The sequence below is a fragment of the Ceratotherium simum genome, chromosome 6 (assembly GCF_057802395.1).
Source record: "Ceratotherium simum simum isolate JZ-2026a chromosome 6, ASM5780239v1, whole genome shotgun sequence".
In the NCBI taxonomy this organism is placed as follows: domain Eukaryota; kingdom Metazoa; phylum Chordata; class Mammalia; order Perissodactyla; family Rhinocerotidae; genus Ceratotherium; species Ceratotherium simum.
This window is the reverse complement of record NC_141905.1, coordinates 49985721-50006684: the sequence shown is the minus strand read 5'-3', so window position 1 is coordinate 50006684 and position 20964 is coordinate 49985721.

Here is a 20964-nt window from a genome sequence, read left to right as displayed (position 1 = left end):
TTCATCAACTCTGCCTTCTCAAGAAAGAACAATCGTTACATTCTTACAGTCTCCTGTGCTTCTCTAGCTAACTGCCTTTCTTTAATAAACATGGACAGGTTTGGTTTTGGTCTTTGAACACAAAGAAATATATTTGCTCCCACAGCAGCTCTGCTAATATCTTTCATTCTTAAATCTGAACTGTTTAACATATCAGCTGATCTTCAAGGATTTATTTCTCTAGCTACTTCCTTCCTTCCATCTTAGTTTGAAGCAAATTTGAAACATCACATACTTCATCCATGAGTATTTCAAGAAGATAAGATCTCTTTTTGTAACATAGCAATACCATTATCACATCTAAACTTTCCTTAATATCATTAAATATCCAGTCAGTGTTCAAATTTCCAATTTCTCATCGTCAATTTTTTTTTACAGTTTGTTTGAATTAGAAACCAAATGAGGTCTTTACTCTTTATTGATTGATCTGTCTCTTGTCTCTTTGGTGTAGGTTACCTCTTTCTTTTCTTTCTATTCTTTGAAATTTTTTGTTATTGTTGTTGAAGAAACTGTGTCTTTTTTCTTGTAGTTTTGCTGATTATATTCCAGTAGTATCACTTAACGTGTTCCTCTCTGCTTCATATTTCCCATAAATCAGGATTTCTTAACCTCAATGCTATCGAGGTTTCTGGCCAGATAATTTTTTATCGTCCTGGGAATTGTAGGATATTTGGCAGCATCTCTGGCCTCAACCCACCAGATGCCAGTAGAACACACACATCCCAAGTTGTGACAACCCGAAATGTCTCCAGACATTGCCAAATATCACCTTAGGGGCAAAATTATCCACCCTCCATACTGAGAACCACTCTTGTAAATTACAACCATGATCAGATTAATATTTTTTTGGAAAAACAACTTCACAGACCGTGTTGTGTTCTTACATAATGAGGATCATAATGCCTAACTATCCCTATTTTTAGGATACCTGTGGCCATTTATTTTCAGTACCAAAATCTGATAGTACATTAGAGGTAGAGAATGGTGACATTCTAATTTAATCATTTCTTCTTCATTTATTAGCTGTGATACTTCCATAAGAGAAAATTTTCTTCATATACTGTTTGGCTACACAAAATGCACAATTCTTTCCCTTAATCAATTTCCAAAATTGATTATTCTTCTCTTAGTATCATAATAAATTCATGTTTCTATGAATATTTGATGTGTTTTAATTCAATGCAGTTTTTATTCTTATTGATATTAAAATTATCCGCTCTATTGCTTGTGAGAGCCTCTATAAATTAGCTCCAAAGTCCTTTTGACAAAACCCGTCATCTTGTATTTTGCAGCCCTGCTCTGGAATCAATAATTTCTCTAAGAAGTCCTGATTCTTTTTAGGGTGGTAATACAAGATCTTATTCTACCAGTGAGGGTGATCATTGTTATTGGGTTGCTCATAATTTTTAGGCTTTTTCAATGAAGAGAGCTAGGTAATTTTTTTTAAGATAAAATACATCTGGAGTTCATATTCATTTTTCTGTCAATTTTTAAAAAATATCAGCTCTTCATCTCCTTCTCTACCATGATAGCTGTGAACACTTAATGCTTGAACTTTTGCAGTAGCATTTTAAATGGTCTTCCTTTCTCTAGTCTCTATGCTTAACATTCCAAACTAATTCCTAAGATCCTCTCCATTCTTCAACCTCTTAAGTTCAACTTCTTCAACCCGCCATCAAAAATCCTCATAAATCTAGAGTTAATAATCTATACTATCTCTTCTCCAATTACTTTAACTAGTAGCCTTCCTTCCAATCAAACTATCTCCTCATTGTGCCTCAAATATACCTCTTAACTTGCACCATCATATTGTTGCTCACATTCTCCTCTGAAGTTCTTCCCAACTTATTTTGGAGTGGCAAGTAGGTATCTGTTTCTGGGCATAACTCACACAAAGGCTAATATTTATGAACAAATATCTAAATCTAAAACCTACGAGAAATGACATCACATATTTTTAAAATCCTGATATTTCAAAATTGAAAGGGTCTAAGCAATTACCTAGTCTAATCCCATCATTTTCCCAGTAAAGATATCAAAGCTCATAAAGATTGAGTAACTTGCTAAGATCATACAATTGGCATTGTCAGGGCTGGAATCCAAACAAAATCTAGTCCAAGTACTCTTCTCTTTTTGCTGCAGAAAGCCATCATATATAGCTCTGTTATACTGCCAAATTAAATATTTCTAGAGTTATCTGAGGGAAAAAAATGGGAGAGGAATGCTAAGGATTTTATGAAGCATTATTCAAAGTAATACTGAGTATGAGTTCCTGGGCTTTACACAGATCTCTGGCGTAAGAAAAATGCCAGTTGAATGGGAGCTTTCTCGGCAAGTATGAGAGAAAAGAAGTGAGAAGTAGCTGGATAGACATTAGAATGAGAAAGAAGGAATGGAGGCAAGAAAAAAGTAAAGAAAGGAAGATATCTGAAGGTACAGGAAAGGATTTGAGTGTCCAGATGCACACCTCCTCTGCTTTGCCATGTCTCAGTTGGTCTTCGTCCTAGCCCTACTCAAGGATATCAGATTGTAAAGGCCGTATATAATCTAAGTCAAACAAGGAAAAGCATTTAAGGCATACAAGTAAGATGCCACGCTAGAATTTTCTTTAGAAAGTAACACTCAGGAAAACAAATAAAAATATAGGTGAAATGAACTATCTGCTTAAATGACTCACCCTAATAAGTAGTTTTCCCATGTGCTGTTGATAATAGCATTGAGTCCAAAACCTCATCAAAGATATTAAATTATAGCTAAAATAAACTGTAAAACAAGTCAAGGCACCATAACAAAGTGATGTCATAAGAAGGTCTACAGTAAGTATGGATATATGGGAACCTAAAACTAAGCATATTCTCGTCAATTTGAAGGTAGAGAAGAATGTATGCGTTTTCACAAAAGCAGTGTATCAGGGCTCGCCTGGTGGCGCAGCGGTTAGGTGTGTGCGCTCCGCTTCAGTGGCCCAGGCTTCTCAGGTTCAGATCCTGGGCGCACGTGACACACTGCTTATCAAGCCATGCTGTGGCGGCATCCCATATAAAGTAGAGGAAGATGGGCACAGATGTTACCCAGGGCCAATCTTCCTCGGCAAAAAAGAGGAGGATTGGCATCAGATGTTAGCTCAGAGCTGATCTTCCTCACCAAAAAAAAAAAAAAAAAGCAGCATAAAAAATAGTTATAAACTTGAAGTATGAAGTCAGAGTAACCTGTGTTCAAGTTCTAGATCAATGATTTATCATATGGGGAAAGCTGTTATCTTCCTGAGCCTCAATTTCCCCAGTGGAAATAATAAGAGTATCTACCTCGTAGGGTTGTTGTGAGGATTTCCACATTCATTTATTGAACAAATATCTATAGAGTGTCTTCTCTATGCCAGACATTCTATTATAAATAATGCATGACCCATGGTGGCATTCAGTCAATATTACCCATTATTATTTGTATAGCTCCAAGGCACTGTCTATTAAAATCATATTTCTTTGCTCTTACATACCAGACAATCTTCTTATAGTAACTTAGCTTCAAGATAGACCAACCTACTAAGTGGGAAGTTCGTAGAGCAGCCAATATCAGTGTCTGACCTACGAAATAGCAGATAATTTCTTTGCACATATCAAGTGTTGATATTCAGACTTATCAGGTCTTTCTTGTGATTTTGGTTAGTATAAATCAGTTCCTCAAAGGCTGATTATCTTTAAGTAAACCAACAAAGTCATATTAATAAAAATGGAAAGGTTACATGCAATTATGGAGTCAAGTTAGACCCAATCTGAGGAACCAGCTGGTCTACATCTAATTATTTTGTTTTAATATTATACATTTTGGCACCTAATGAATTATATTTCTATGAATTTTAACCCTCTTGTGTAATTATTTCAAGGTTATTTCTAAGCCTGAAAGTGTCTGAAAACTTCTCTCTTCTTCCTGTCTTCATTTGGTTTGCTGCTCATTCTTCCCAGGTTTTTATCTCATCTATCATATCATCCAGTTGGCTCTCCAAATGAGAGCTTCTTAAGTTGCCATGTCTGTGAGCTCAACATTCAATAGAAATGTTCATGCTTTTTTAATGTTCCTCAATTCAAGGTCTCACAAGTCCCAACAATCCACTGCTCCTTAATGAAGTGAACACAATCCATGTATCCCAGTAGACTCAGTACCTAGCTTAGTATTACATTGTTCAATTTATGTTATTGTAGCAAGGTCAGTACCTACTAAGTGCAGAGGTATGATGTAAAAATATTCACAGGGAAGTGGGTGGCTCTGTTTGTGAATCCTTATTTCCTTTTCTTAAATGTGTTAGATCAGGTTGTGAAACACTGAAGAATATATGCTCATGTATGTGTATATAAATGTTTATAAGTATAAATACATATATTTACAAATATATATTATTTATTTTATATATGTATAAATCTATATTTTATAAATAATATACTATGTATAATATTACACATATACAAATAAAATTATACATATATTTATACACACATATATAGTTCTCACTGAGAATGTTTGCATAGGGACACAGGTACCTAGTCAGAAATAGAATTACTTTCCCTGGAGTAAATATTCTGCCAAACAATTTTAATCATCTAAATATTAATATACCCTTTCAAAGAGCTTCAAATTTTGTGTTCTAGGGAACTTAGGATTCTGTGTTTTACACCTTCATTTTGAAGCATCTCATAGCATATATTTAATATTCTCAGAATTCTAAAGGCTACTTGAATTCAAAACAGGTCAAATCAACAAAGGAGATAAAAGATTAGAAGATCTGTAAATGGTTTAGCTCTAAAGCAAATTCAAACCAAAAAAGAGGTGGGAAGAGACTGGAAATTATATCCCAGAGTTATTTTATATAATTTCTGCCACATGCCTGTCAAAGTAGTGATACGAAATGTGGCTAAATTTGCCAAAACAGGCCAAAACTGATCTATTAGGTTAAAATTTTTGAAAAATTTCTTGGTCTATTAAATTTGCACTGCTTGTGAAAAATATTTATATTCATTTAATAAGCCTAAATGATATAGAATACATTATACTGATATTCATTTAACAAATATTTATATTTTAAAAATATTTATGAAGTTACACACTGTTTTAGGTGCAGGAACAAAAGACAAACTCTTTGCCCTCATAGAGCTTACATTTTAGTGGTGAAGATTGATAATAAAATATAAACAGATATACATTATGATATCAGGTAATAATAATCACTGATAATAAAAATATAGCAGCTAGGGGAGTAGGAACGATACAGGGCATTATGTTAAACAGAGAGATCGGGCAAGGCCCCTTTGAGAAGTGACACCTGAGCAGAGAACTGACTAATATGAGAGAGATCCAATCTATTTGAGTGTTCTAGTCCGGTAGCTCTCAACTATCGTAGATGTGCATAGTCTTGCAAGCCAGCGAGGTGGCCTGCCGCAATTTCCTGGATGCTGGAAAGACAGGAAACTCCCAGGTCAGAAACAAAGGACGTTATTACTCATAGCACAGCAGATGTCATGGCTTTCTCATTCCCCTTGTTCCCCAAGGTCCATAGAGATGTGAAAGTGGAGCCAGGTAGACGCGCATACAGTGAGTCTACATCACAGTGTGGAACCCCAAGCTTAGGAAACTCCCAATTTTATAAAGAAGCCTGCTAGCAAACCTGCCCAATCTCTGCCCCAGAGAGAGATGTTTTCTTTATTATACTGGTCAGGAACAAATCTGCCCTCTATCCTGGAAAGAGACACTGTCTCTGTCTTCCAAAGCTGTTTGCTATGCAAACATCTATGAAAAGATAGTCTGGAACAAAAACTGATCTGAGGAGTGCAGAAATATCCTGAAGAATAGTCTCCCAACATCAACCTGTAGCATGCATCAGAATCACCTGGAAGATTTGTTCAAACACAAATTGCCAGGGCTAACCCCCAGTGTTCCTGATTCAGTAGGTCTGGGATGAGTCTAAGAATTTGCATTTCAAGTAAGTTCCCAGGTGTACCGATGCTGCTGGTCTGGTATCCCTGCTTTGGAAATCACTGTTTTAAGTCTCCTAAAAAGACCACCTTTTGTTGTGCTGTTGTTGATTTGCTTCCATTGGGCTATGCTTTATACTCAGAAACTCACAATTCTAAACTACTTATACCTATGGTGATCTTTTATTTCATTAAATATAGTAAATAATATATCTCTTATTAGAGACTATTCTCATATCTTGTAATGTGATTCAGCTTACTGACTTATACTTCCATTCCAGACTAACCTTAGCTATTACCAACTTCAGTTTATCCAGATATGAAACAAAGGAGACAGTTGAAATAGTAAAGAAAAAAATCTTGCTTATGGTATTATCTTGCTAATCTTAATGGTAACCTTGTGCCTAATGTTGATATTAATGATATTCCAGTCTATAGCTACAAGGTACACAGATTGAAGCATAGATGTGGGCATCGTTTAAAGAGGGTTGGTAATTTTCCAACCCTCTGTTATAACATAATCTTGGTTACTTCAGCTGTTAAAGTATTCTGAAGTCAAATTGAACTTTAAATGAATGACCTAATAGTATTATATATTTCAGACTACATGCAGAAACCTATGCCATTGATAAGGAAATATGCTGTGTGGCTATATCAGAATTGCTGCAAATCTAGCAGTGTTTTGTTTTTACAGATCTAAAATTTAACTGTTCTATAAAATTAATTCCATAAGTGGCCAAACAGGTACATGCAGCTTATTATTATGAGAAAAACACTGTTACTTAAAATCATATTTTCCTACATAATCTATTTTAACAAAGAAATTTTACAGGAACTATGCAGTTACCCAAATTTGCCACTAGAGGGTAGATTTGGAGGTTTGCTTGTGTTTTTCCTCTTAATCCAGAGCATTTACTCTCTTTAATCAACAGATGGTGCTTGTGCTCATTTTACTTAGAATGTTAAGATACCGTGTTAAAAATCTGGGAAATTTATCTATTAAAAAAAAGGAATTAAGTCTTAGAGAAGTTCACAAACAAAAGGTAAGGGAAAACTAGCATTCTGCTAAGTACTTTATACATGTCTTCACAATTCCCACAAAAATACTACAAAATTGATAATATTACATCAATTTGACAAAGAAAAGATGCTAAAGATAAATTGTGTGTGCAAAAATCTCATGGCAAATAGTGGAACCGGGATTTGAACTCAGGTCTTCCTAACTCTAAAATCTAAGTTTGTCCAATACTGCACGCCAACAAATCAAGTCCTAACACAAATAAATCTTCCACATGATCCCATGCTACCTAGTACATTTTTACCCTTGTTACTGCTCTTACCTCTTTGTTTTGTACGGTAGGTATGTGTGATGTGTTTTTACCACTGCTTCCAGATTTGTAAACCCTGTAAATTCAGGGAACCCATGTTGCTTCTCATTATATCTTCTGTACTGCATGGCACAGGCAGACACATAGGAGCTCTTGTTCCATTACAGTCATGCATTCCTTAACGATGGGAATACGTTCTGAGAAATGTGTCTCTAGGCGATTTTGTCGTTGTGAGAACATCATAGAGTGTGCTTACACAAATCTAGATGGTATAGCCTAATACACACCTAGGCTGTATGGTACTAATCTTATGGGACCACCATCATAAATGTGGTCCATCATCAACCAAAATGTCGTTATGCGGTGCATGACTATATTGAAGCTTATTATTATGTGCCTCTATAATTAATGCCTTCACTAATTTCTTATTAACAAATAATTTAACTATCAATTATTTTTCTCCATGTGGCTAATCTGTCCATTTCTTCAATGTGCCAGATTCTCTTAAAATCACATATACATAACAAATATACGTGGTATTGGCTTAATCGTTCCAAAACGTATTCATAAACTTAGTGTGAAACTTATAATTCCCTGAGTTTGATTTATTTCATCATCTTATTAGTTATTTCTTTTTAAAACTTTTATTTTTCAAGTTTTTAAACACAAAAATTGGCAAAATAGTATAACCCTAAAATACTGTCTTCTAGCCTAAATAATTATTAATATATAAACAATTTTGTTTCATCTTTAGCCCTCCACAACCAGCAATAGATTGTTTTAAATAAATTTTCAGACATCATATCATTTCATCTATATTTTATTATATAGCTTTTAAATATAAGAAAATTTAAAAACATAACCACAATAGAAATAACTTCCTAAAAACCAAGCAAATGAAAAATTCCTTAATATTATCAAATATCTAGGCAATGTTCATATTTCCATGATTCTTTCATAAATGTGTTTTTTACTAATAATTTGTCCAAATCTGGACATAAACACTCAAATACATTGTATTTGGTTTATACGTATCTTAAGACTCTGTCTATACCAGTTCTTCCTTCTTGTTTTCTCATTTCTTCCTTGTCATACATTTATTGATGATGTAGGGGAGGAAAAAATTCTTCCTCTACCCCTCTGGGTTCTTCTGGCTGGTCTGATTATCAAAATGACATGAGGTTGATTAATAGGAGAAAAACCAATTTAATCATATATGTACAAGGGCCCCACAAAGACGATGAGAACCAAGGACAAGTTGGGCAGTTGAGGCTTGTACGCTATTGTGAGTTAAGGAGTGGGATGGGGGCCTGGGGCTTCAAAGGGGAGGAGGGTAACTCACATGACAATAAAAAGAGGAGATGCTTGGTAATTACATGTTTGTCCTGCCACACACATAGGTCATTCAGATAAAAAGTTAGCTCTTGGTAATAACTCTCTTTCTGGGCCAGGCCCCCTATCTAAATTCTTTAGATAGTTAAGGAAAAGATAAAAGTTTTTTTTTTTTTTCTTGAATCTGCTGGGTCTTGCTTGCCATCAGCTCAAAATAGTCTGCATGCCAAACTAGAACACTTAGGGAGGCAAATTTTGTTCCCCCACAATGAAATTCCTCAATCCCAATAATATAATTCATCCTTGAGAAAACTTTCTATTGATTCTTTTTTCGCCAAGTGCAATTTGTTTCCTCTAAGACCATAGGGTCTATCTAATTTATATCCACATTTTAGTTCTTAATGTTTATCTTTTTTCTCAAAATAGCCACATTAAACTCAATCTATGCAAGTACTATATTCCTAATAAAATTCCACTCCCCAGTCCCTTCTTCCCATCATCTCCTCCCATACAACATCAATACTATAAAGCTCCCATTCTCAACCTCACATTAGAGGTGGAATATCTAAACCTTCGTTTTGTGACTTCGTCTCTCCTGATCAGGTTCAACATAAGGAGTCTCTCACAATTTCCAGCTTTTGATTTAATCAACAGAGGGCAGAATTCCTAAATCAGAATCAAGTTTATTTCTGAGTTTCTCTTGAAAATATCTTTTCCTGTCATGATATGACAGACTGTGGTATTAAAATAATAATAGAATATCTGTTTCTATTTCAGAAGGTGTTACTGTTCTCTGAATTTCCATTCTCCTATCAAAATACTAAGGTATACCTTCAAGAATAATTAGTATGTGATAGGAGGTTTTTCTTCCTGGACTTGTTTGGTTCCTCTTTTGTCCGTGTCAGGATTTGATTTCACTTATGTCACCTTCAAATGAGCTAACTATCTTCTGGAATTAAAGAATTAAAAGTTCTTTCTGGAATCTCTGTTATATCCCATGAATAAAGAGCATGGTGGACTCAGAAAGACAAATCCGTCCAGAGGAGCTCTGATCATCAAGGACATAGTAAAGTGGTTGCTTCAGAAGCAGATACCTGCCACTTGTTCTGCAGAAAGACACGAGCACAAAGTCATTCTTATGTGTTCCCAAAGTATTATGGTAAATGTTCTCATTCAAAAGTATCCCTTGGACTCTATCTGTGAATGGTCCAAGATATAGCTCTTCCTGTACTTGAAGGCTGAACTCAATACATAGCACCAAAAGGGAATTCATTTAGGCTGACTATTGAGCATCTAATTTAGAAAACTGCACTATCAGTCTGAAATGATTGAGATGGTAAAAAATGAAAAACCCAAATAGCACATCCAAACATTTGAGCTCTTAATAAAGGAATCTTGACCATTAAAATAGTTTAAAATACTTATTGACCTTAAAGTCTTGGTTAGTTTATATAAAAAATATATACATGAGCTAATGAGAAGATGTTTTCCCCACTGTTTATTCCTAATCTTTTTTTTTTCCTTTATTGCAAGGCAGAATAGTAGAACATAGGCTTTAAAGCTGGTCTGAATCCAGATTCCAATTCATGACTAATGGTGTTGAAGGAGAGCAGAATTTGTCACCCAAAAACATGCCTAAAATTGGCATAAAAATTATTTTAGGCTGATTAATTTGAGGAAATAGCAGACATAGAAAAAGCTCTGAAAACTGAGTAGAAATTACCCTTTTATAGGAGACATTTACATTTATAACGGAAGTTTCTGTTTGTAAGAGTGTCTCCATCTCTGTACCTGAAAGGGAAGGAACACTCTAAATCTCTAGAAACTCTTATCAATGGAGAAGACAACAACTTAAATCTGCATAAAAACCTTACCCTGTTTACTGTGCTTCTCCTGGTCACCTCCCATAAATGAACTTGTACCACCAGACTGTCTCTAAGTGAGTAAATGTCTTGTAAAAATATTGTTGTCATGTAATATTTGATGTATTCAAAATACATGCAACATATGTGAGTTATAAAACATAAATTGTGACACTCTAAATCCAGACTCAATATGAAAAGAAAAGATTATCAGTTCTATTCATCCACCTGTGCTTGTGGTTGGCTGGACAAAAAATGGTCCCTCAAAGATATATTCACCTCTTAATCTTTAGAATCTGTGAATATTCTATGAATAATCTGTGTGTGTTTGTGTGCACACATGCAGTTATATGTACATGTACATATATGCATATAATGTTTGTGACTTTTGGTTAAGGAAGACAGTAATTTAGTAAAATTAATACTGGACAAGAAATCAGTTCTAGCCTTAGCTCTGCCACAAACCTTCAGTTAATCCTACCTTCTTAAAAGTGTAAGTTTCCTTTAAATGAAGAAATATGAATACATAATCTCTAAGAATTCCATGAGCCCTAAAATCTCATGATTCTATGAAGACATTTACGAAGCATCTGAAGAAAGACAGAGAGGAAAATAAGTGCAAGTTTAACATAACTATCAATTGAATTTGGAAACAATCCTCTTCTCTCTTGAAGTAAAATTTACATGGAAACAATTAATGAAAGGAAAGTGATAAACAATTTTGTTATTGGTACTTCAAAAAACTGAAATGATTGTTAATGCATCAGATACATATTAACCTCTTTGTTTAATAAACTCACGTTAGGCAAACTTTATTCAACATCTTATACATTCTTGCTTATGCTTTATTACACTTGAATTAAAAAATATCCCTATCTTTAAAGAGCTGAGAATCTAGTGGGAGAAACCTACAAGCAAATGAATAATGTGTTAGTTTCCTATTGCTGGACACCACAAACTTAGTGACAACACAACACAAATTTATTATCTTGCAGTTCTGGAGGTCAAAAGTCCACAATGGGGGGCTGGCCCCGTGGCTTGGCGGTTAAGTGCGCGCGCTCCGCTGCTGGTGGCCTGGGTTCGGATCCAGGGCGCGCACCGGCGCACTGCTTGTCCGGCCATGCTGAGGCCGGGTCCCACATACAGCAACTAGAAGGATGTGCAGCTATGACATACAACTATCTACTGGGGCTTTGGGGGAAAAAATAAATAAATAAAATTATTAAAAAAAAAAAAAAGTCCACAATGGGTTTTGCTTAGCTAAAATTTGTTGAGCTAACTAATAATTTCTCAGATTTGTAATAGTTCTTGGGGGTGTTAAAATGGGAATTTCTGTTGAGACCCAATGCAATAGAATCGATACTCCAAATGAAGGGCTAGACTCCTATGCAAACTTACAATAAAGATAGGAGGAAATGTTTCACCTCTTAGATTCTCATACATTGTTGGTTTGTAAATTATCCTCCATAATGGAGGGCAAGTAGAGACCTAAGAAAGAGGCAGACCACTCCAGGTTGGTAGGTGGGAGGTTTAACATGCAAGGGAACTTACTTACAAGACTTGTCTTAGGTAGTCTCGAGAAAAGGAGATCTTTGCACCTGCCCACCAGAATCTTAAAAGTTTATACAGAGGACTTACCTGGGTTTAGTCACATCTACTGTCCAGATGATCTCAACAACAGCTTACTACCTCAAGGCTGTGTCCTTGGGGCAGCTTCTAGTGTGGGGAAGGCAAGCAGAAAGAACACACATTCCAAGGACAGGGGAGGGGATGAGGGGCCTCCCATTACTCCTGACCGGAGTGCAGATTGCCGGTCAACTGGCAGTCACATTCTGTCACTGACCTCCTCCAACACACATATCAAGGATCTGAAAGGTCAGGAATTGTGGATTTCAGGGGAAGATTTTTGGAGAAACTTATTACTGTGCTGTGAATCTCAACTCTTCCTCTCCCTGCTCATTCTCCCTCCTCCAGGGAACAAAGATGTAAGTTCCTGCCCCTCAGTTCAGGCCCAAAGAAAGAACTTCAACAGGGAAAATTGGCGAGGGTAAAGTACATACTCTACACTTTGGGAAACAGCAGCCTGGCGTTTGACTCTACCTGGAAAGCTAAAGATCTAGAGATGGCCCGACTGGCTGCTTTTTGAGCTAGGAAAGAAGAGGCGGGCTGGATGTGGGGCATGGGGAGACAGTCATCATAGGCTTGTCTTTGATCTTGTGTAGGAGGACTGCCTGGAAGACCAAACAAACATGGGCAGAAAGAAGCTGGACGTATCACCAGATAACTTAGAGCTGCAGGAGTAAGCGAGCATCTGGAATAGAGACGCATGTGCCTTGTCTGTGGAGCTGCAGATGGAATTCTCCAAAGAATCCCACGAGAGAGTCAGTTTTAGACACAATCAAGACTGGAAAGCACTGGTGGGATTAGAAACCCAGGTTAGAAAATTGGGAGATGAAGGGTAGAAGCAGCAGAGAGAGAGAGTGTGAGCCAACCTACTCCTTTTTTTAATGCTGGCTTCTGATCTGAGGCTAGTTTGACACAGGTCCAATTGGAGAAGGTAGAGAAATTTTAATTCTAAATCAAGATTGAAATGTGATTATTCCTTGGAGAAGTCATGGGGTTTTCCTGAGTTTTCATGCAGACAGGCAAATAATTAGTCCCCCACGGCAGATTTATAAAAGCAGTAAGAAACAAAAATGAGTTTCTCTAGTTACACCTTGCTTGTTCAGTGCATTAGTTTCAAATGGCCTTAGAAGTCAAGGCTGGAAGGCACTGAGATGAGTGATCATCCAGTCCCCCTCCATAGTCCTAAGTGCACATGTAACCTTTAGATCATTCTATCAGACATCGAGCGTGGGCCTCCTCAAGGTCTCTCAACCTCACCTGCCTCCCAGATCTCAGCCACCTGCTCTGACAAGGCCACTGATACCCACTGAGCATTAGCATTATGCTTTATACTGGCTACCTTTATAGGAAAAAAGTGATTTCTTAATGTTTGATTTTGCCCTTCTATGATTAATAGTGAATTTGGACATTCGTTCATACGTATGGTTTCTATTTATATTTAACCTCTGTGAATTTTTCATACCTGAGCTTTTCCCATTTTTCAAATGGAGTGCTTTTATTGTTGATTCCTAATTACTTCTCATATATAAAAATTTTAACTGACTATATGTAGGTTGCAAATATTTTTCTAATTCACTGTTTTTGAGGGTTCTTTGTGGCGCTTTTAGGAATGTAGAACTATTGAAATTTTGTGTAGTTTAGTCTATTAATGATTTATTGTCATGAATTCTCCCTTTGGTATCATATTTAGGAAGCCCTTGCTAACTCAAATATTATAAAAATGTTTACCTACGTTTCCTTCTGGTTTTATATTGTTGGGTTTCACATCTAAATCCTTAATTCACATGGAATTTCTTTCAGTATTTGAAATGATGCAAGTATCTAGCTTTATTTTTTTCCAAATATTTGGTCAATTGCTCTAATGCCATTTAGGAAATAATCTTTTGTTCACAGATCTTAAACAAGGCTTTATTGTGTCCTAAAGTCGTGGTATTAAAATACACTTTCATATTGAAAGATTTCATTATATTATTCTATCTTTGCATAACTAGAATGAACCCTACCTGGTGGATTATATTTGCTCATGTTTTATTTCGCATTGACATATCACGATTTATATGTAAGCATGGTCTGTAGTTGCCTTTAACTTTTTTGACTTTTTGTTTTAATGAAGGTTATTCTAGCCCATCAGATACATTACAAAAATCTCCTTCTTGATGTTCTGTAATAGTTTAGGTAGCATAAGAATTGCCTGTTCTTTAATAATTTGACAAAACTATCATCTATAATGCCTTTAATGGTAATGCCGTTTTTCATGAAGAGATCTTTTACTGCTTTTTAAATTTCTTCTAAGATCTATTCATGTTTTCTATTGCCTCTAGAGTTACCATTGATCATTTATATTTCACAATAAACTTTTCCATTTCATCCAGAAGCATCTATAAAGCTAATGTGCATCATGAATTTCTAAGAGTACAATGTAAAGAGTTTCTAAACATTTTTGGCTGGGAACATTTTGCTGTTGTTTAACTCGTCTTTTTGTAGAACTATTGCTCCAAGTTATGCTCTTTGGGATACGCTGACACAATGTCTTAGAGCATTCCCTTTGGTTTGTTTTTAAATTGTCTCTGTACAAAGAATTGTATTTTTTTTCTTATTCTGAACCTTAAACATTACTTTTTCTCTCTTTTTTTTGTATAATTATTTTTACTCAAAGAATTAGCTTTCGAATGTGTGTTAATTCTTCTGTTTTTCTAGGGTTTTTCTTTCTTTAAAAATATAAATTTCAAAGCTGTTTATAAAGGCAGGCACCATGCACAACCAGTCCGTAGAGAAAATATTTTGAGTGGAGGAGGAATTTTTTTTGCCTCCTTCCATTTTATAGAATGGACAGATTGTGCCCTGTCTCTACATATAGTTTATTGTGTGATAACATAAACCTAGATAAATTTTGACTTAAAAAACTCACTTGGACTGAATTATAAACTGTATTTCTATATTTCAGAACATATAGATTGTGTCTACAGAGGGCTATTTGAACTATGAGACCTATAGCAAAGTATCAAATACCTGTATGATAGGGCACTCAGTCATTTGGTGCTCTATGAATTAAATGTCTTGATGAGGGGTTAAATGTCATGTTATTTATTCTTCATTTGCTAGTTCTCTAAGCATGTTATAATCTCCCTGAATTTTAGTTTCCTCATCTGTAAAATGAACATTATAATATTTACAAATAGAGTTTAGGTGATAATTAAAGTTAATGGGTTACCAGCCTCAGGACACTTTCCCAATAGCTGTTGCCTCTTAAAGCCCCTACATAATCAAAAGAAAAGACATTTGGGGCTTGCAGAATCCTAGGTGATTTCCCTTCATGATGTGCCAGAGCACGCGAGTATTTTAATCATAGGTAAATCTGATTCATAAAGAAAATATTTACAAAGATTTTATGATTCCTGCATTATAATAAACTATATTTCATTGATTTCAAAGTGCATTTTTGTACATTTCAAAGCTCTTTACAGTTGATGATGTCTTACAAATATAATTGACATTGTCTTTCTTTCGTAGGAGTAGATAATATAATGAGTGGTACGTTTTACAAATGAGAGCATCTTAGATTCAACAAAATACTCAGATCTTCAGACTTTTCAAAATTAACACCCTCTACCTAGGAAAATCCACATTCCTTAATGAATTACTCTAGTCATTAGCAGAGGGAGTAAGTTTTGATGTTTGTCTTGTCCGTGGACCTTGTTTCCCTCTGACTCATAATCTCCAGTATATTCCAGCCATTCAGGATACCAGGTGCATGTACAGACAGGCACATTCAGAAGGTATTCAGTGCATAGAATTGGAGGATTACATTCCCTAAAATAGAGATCCTAAACCTCACAGATAGCCTAGATCCCTACCAACAGGCCCATAAAAATGCAAACCTCAGGGGATGGTACACCAAAGCAATAAACCAAAACAATAGAAGTCATTATATAAACATGGGGGAATTTAACCGCCTTGAGGACACAATGCCAAATTCCTGGTTCAGACTTAAAGGCATAGATGGAAGGAGGAGAGAAAGTGTTCCTAAAAGAGCACCTACCCCTCCAGTGTGATAAGGCAGGAGGAGAAGCAAAAGAGCGGGATGGGCCCTGCCCCCTCTGAGGGCCCTAAAGCCACCACAGGACTAAGATGGGGGAGGGAAAGCACCTTTGCCCTGTTATTTCATGATCTAGGGGCTGGAAAATAAGTTCAGATAAGACCCTAAAAGCACAAATATTAATGTAAAAGTCAATATGTAAACAGAGATGGGTTTCTGTTCAATGAGTTGAATCATAGATGAAATGAATAGAGAAATGACAGACTGACAGATATTTGCAAACTAAGTAGGTAGAGAAATGGGTACCCTCAGCACTGTTGATGGGAGCACACACAGCCTATTCTAGAACAATCTGGCAGCATATTGTAAGATTGAACAACCATATGACTGATGACCAAAAGATCTCATTCCTAGAAATATGTCTCAAAGAAATTCTCACATAATTCCATAATGGGGATTATAAATGCTGAAGTTTGTAACAGTGGACAATTTGAGGAAATGAAATTATCTATCCCTGGGGGGCATAATAGTTAAAAGGTGGATACTGTGAAATTCTATGGGACAGTAAGAAGAAACAAACTGCATGAACATGCTGTTTTCTCACAAGAGGGACTGACTTGATAGATGTGTGACATGTGCAACAGCACAGACCCTGTGCTTAGAAGTGCCTCATATTTTGTTTACTACTCTGTTGTCATAGTCTTGAAATTCTTCATAACTTTTTAACAAGGGGCCCTGCATTCTCATTTTACACTGGCCCTCATACAGTACAGAGCCTGACCTATTCACAATCATAAGGCAGAGTTAGAAAAATAGGGAACAGAATGAGATTTATTATAAAATACCATATGAAAAGCTTATAGACTATATACCTTAAAGTGATATGTTATAATGATATTTTAGAATAAAATGGAGGTGGAATGTGTGGGAGTGAGGACCAGGGACAAAAGTTGAAGTTAAATAAGATAAGAATAAACAAAACGGTAGAGGGCCCTTATATGGATGAATAACTCATTCACTATAAGAGTTTCCAAACTACAATGATTTGGATTTGCTTTGGGTGAAGGATGCACTGCAGAAATATTTTTGGTAAAATTGTTCAATATCAACTATGCAATACTTGAAAATTCCACTTTTCCATTTTTTTTGCCCAAGAATATCTGATTTTCTAGCATAGATTAGATTTCAGTTGTCTATATGTTGCCAATACATACCCTATCTTTCCAGTTGGTTTTGACTTTCTTTCAGAGACACAAAATGGCATGCTAGCAGAATATATTACTTTGTGAGTGGAATAATTGCCTGTGAAAAACATAAGGATCTAAGACTTTTTTAATAAAGCAAATAAATCCATGAAAAATTTTAACTAAACTGCAGAAACTATTATAGTAACAGAAGCAAAAGCAATTCCAACTAGAATTTTGAGTCAAATTGACCCCAATCTAACTACAAATTGACACGACCCAAAGAAACTTGAAGTTATTTTAATCAGCCTCATGCCACTAACTTCTGGCCACCTGGTTGAAACGCAAGTTCTGATACAAGTGTGTTTGCAGCCATGTCCTATGCTTTGAGTGGACGTAGACATGCCTGAACCAATGAGGAAAATTCAGGAATTAATTCAGAAATACTCTTCTTCCTCTTCAGATGAATGTTAAGCATGCAAAACATTAATTTGGGAATCATTTTAGAAGTTTGGTTGGTTTACTTTAACCAAATTAGATGTGCACCCGCATAATAGAAAACAGAAAATAGAAATCTATGCAGTTCTAAAATTCCTTACAGGTTATCTAACAGCAAATCTGTACCCAGTGCAGACACAGGAGCTGCTTAGGGAGTAAGAAAGAGACTGGTTAGAGAGAAGGAAAAAGCCTGTTTTTTTGTCATTGGTTAACTGGAGCTCTTGCATGAGACACTGTCTTTCTAGGGTTCACTGGAAACAATTGGATACATTTTCTCCATTTCCTGCCAGTTCTAATGCCAAATTCACACAACAAGGTAGAGGAAATTTAGGAAAGCCAAAGCAGTCATTGGGAATGAATAGCATTACAGGTGTTACAGTTGGAGGATGTGGGGGATTAGGCATTTTATAGAGACGCTTGAATGACTGGGTCATTGCATCCATCCTGGGGTGAAAATACTTTTCTGAATAGAGAGTCTATGTTTTGCTGAGAATCTTCTAATTCATCTAACCTTTGAGACAGAGAATTTGGGGACTCGCTTAGCTGGAGCAGGGATTTTAGTCCATTAATACTCTTTTTTCATCACTGGCTAAGAATTCACCCACGAGGTTGCATGGGCGGCATCTGTCATATTTGAAGCCATGAGTAATCTGCCTCCTGTTGAGAAATTTCTGGTTGCAACATCTCCTGGGCTGTTTTGAACAGAGCATGCTCCACTGACAGCTGCCTCTGGAAGGAGCTGGAATCAATCTGAACCTCCTAGCAGTGGAAGACAGAACCCCAGAGACTACAGAGATTGAGTAATGACTATTGATCTGTTTGCAGAGCCTGGGTCACGATATTTCAGTGAGACATGGGAAATATTTGGAGTTACAGGACTTTAGATGTTAGTGAGGAACGTTGTGTTTTGATTCTATCAACTTAAGCAAGAGATAACAAGAGTATAATGTGACCACACCAGAGGATGAAGATATATTGCAGAGTTTTCTAGGCATGTTATGATGAGTTTTCCCTTTTAGAAAGCTGTAGCATTTAGAGAGCAGATATCACTATACTTGAATCTCATTGAGAGGAGGTATCATAAATCTACACCTGGGAAAGGCAAGTGACAGATACTTTTATGGATTTAAGAGAACTTTCTTTTGGGTTGTGCATCTATACGTTTGGATAATGTTTTAAAAATTGGTTAGTATTTTCAAAAAGCCCTTTATTGTCTCATTCAATGGCCTTGAGCATGCATAGTCTTTCTTATGAGCAGGGTCATCCACAGGAAATTGTGGAGCTAAGTGATTGACAGAAGTCACTGTCCTAAGTGACATTCCTGTTTATGGAAATTATGAACACCCTTCTAATATTTTGTGAAGGACACATCACTCTCCTTTTCTGCTGCTTTGTGATGAATAGCCTTACTGGGTGAGGAGTGAAAAAGTGGTTCATATTAATGTGGATGTTATTTAAGGGCAACATGCTCCACCAACCCTCATAATTGCAGACCTGCATTCGAGGCTGGGGAGATGAGGACAAGCCAAACTGATGGACTAATAACCCCCCAGACATTGAGAAATTAAATGATTGTCTGTTAATTCTATATGTAAAAGCCAAACAGTTGTTGTCTTTTGTTTGTTTTTTACAGTATACTTATTCTTTCTTTTCTGTTTCTAGAAATAAGAAAGTTGTTACAAGATTTTCCTCATGTCTGAGAAAAGAAATCAATTCAAATATATAATCACGTTAGTACACTTAACACTTCAGACTGGAAATATGATAGCGTGGAACTAAATTTGGGGACAGGAATATGGTGTTAAGGAGCCATTTTACTCTGAGACAGCTTGCTTTAATGTTCTTTCACTGGCCTATCCTGTGTCTCCTCTACTGTGTAAAAGAACTGAGGGAAAAATTGGTTCTTCCAGATCTTCTCCTTTGTTATATACCTTATTTTATTTTTAAAATTTTGAAGCAACAATCTTTCAGAGCTCAAGTGCTTTGTCCTTAATATTGTAGAAGAGCTGTGAAAACATAGTGCCCTCTAGATGTTTGCTGTTTATTTTTCTTTTGTCCCTTGGGCATTTTATTTCCCATTCATCCTAAAACTCTTTTCTCTTCTGCTGCCTCTGAGATTGGAGCACAGAGCTATTGGCCTCTCAATCCTATTTGAAGATCCCATCAAAATGGACTGGTCCTTCTTCTTTTTACACAAAGCTGCTCAATCCTCAAATCTGAAAGTTGTAGGCCCGGACATCCTATTGTGTAATGATTTCTTTGCCACCCCTAGTGGTTTAATCATTAAGATTCGGGGCTCTCCCCACCCATATGTCAGTTGTCATACTGTGGCAGTGACATTTGTTGTGATACTAAAAGCTATGCCACTGCTATTTTTAATACCAGCAGGGTCACCCATGGTGGACAGGTTTCAGCAGAGCTTCCAGACTAAGACAGACTAGGAAGAAGGACCTGGCCACCCACTTCTGAAAACAATTGACCGTGAAAACCCTATGAAGAGCATCTGATCATTGCCTGATATAGGCCAGATAGTGAGAGGGTGGGCCAAAAAGACTGGACAGGGTTCTGCTCTGCTGTACACAGGGTCACTAGGAGTGGGGATTGACTTGACAAAGACGCTAACAACCACAAATAATTTCCTTCCTATCTAGCCACATGCCCAGTTGTGCAAGCAGTACGGGATAGGTTGTAGAGAGACCAAAGAAACAACCCAGAGATGGCGTACAAGACATAAGGTTTATTGGGACTTACAGGGAACATCCAGGGGCAGCTGGCTAGACAGAGTTGCACACCACTGCCACCAGTGGGGAGGGGATTGCTTATATAGGTGGGGGGCACAAAAGCTGTGTGCTTGCCAAGAGAGGCTGTACCTGGTATGTCCAGTGTTCCCAGGAACAGTAGCTCACTTAGAAGGGCTCTGTGCTCCTTCACGATGTTCTTTGAGTGAGATAAGTTAAGATCCGGGCTGGCCAGGCCCTAGATCATTACAATCCCGGCAGCTGGGTGTCCTGCCTAGATGGTTGGCATCCTGCCCAGAAGGGGGCCACAAGGACACATGTTGTAATAGGGCACCCAGGTTATTGCTGATCAAGCAAGGCC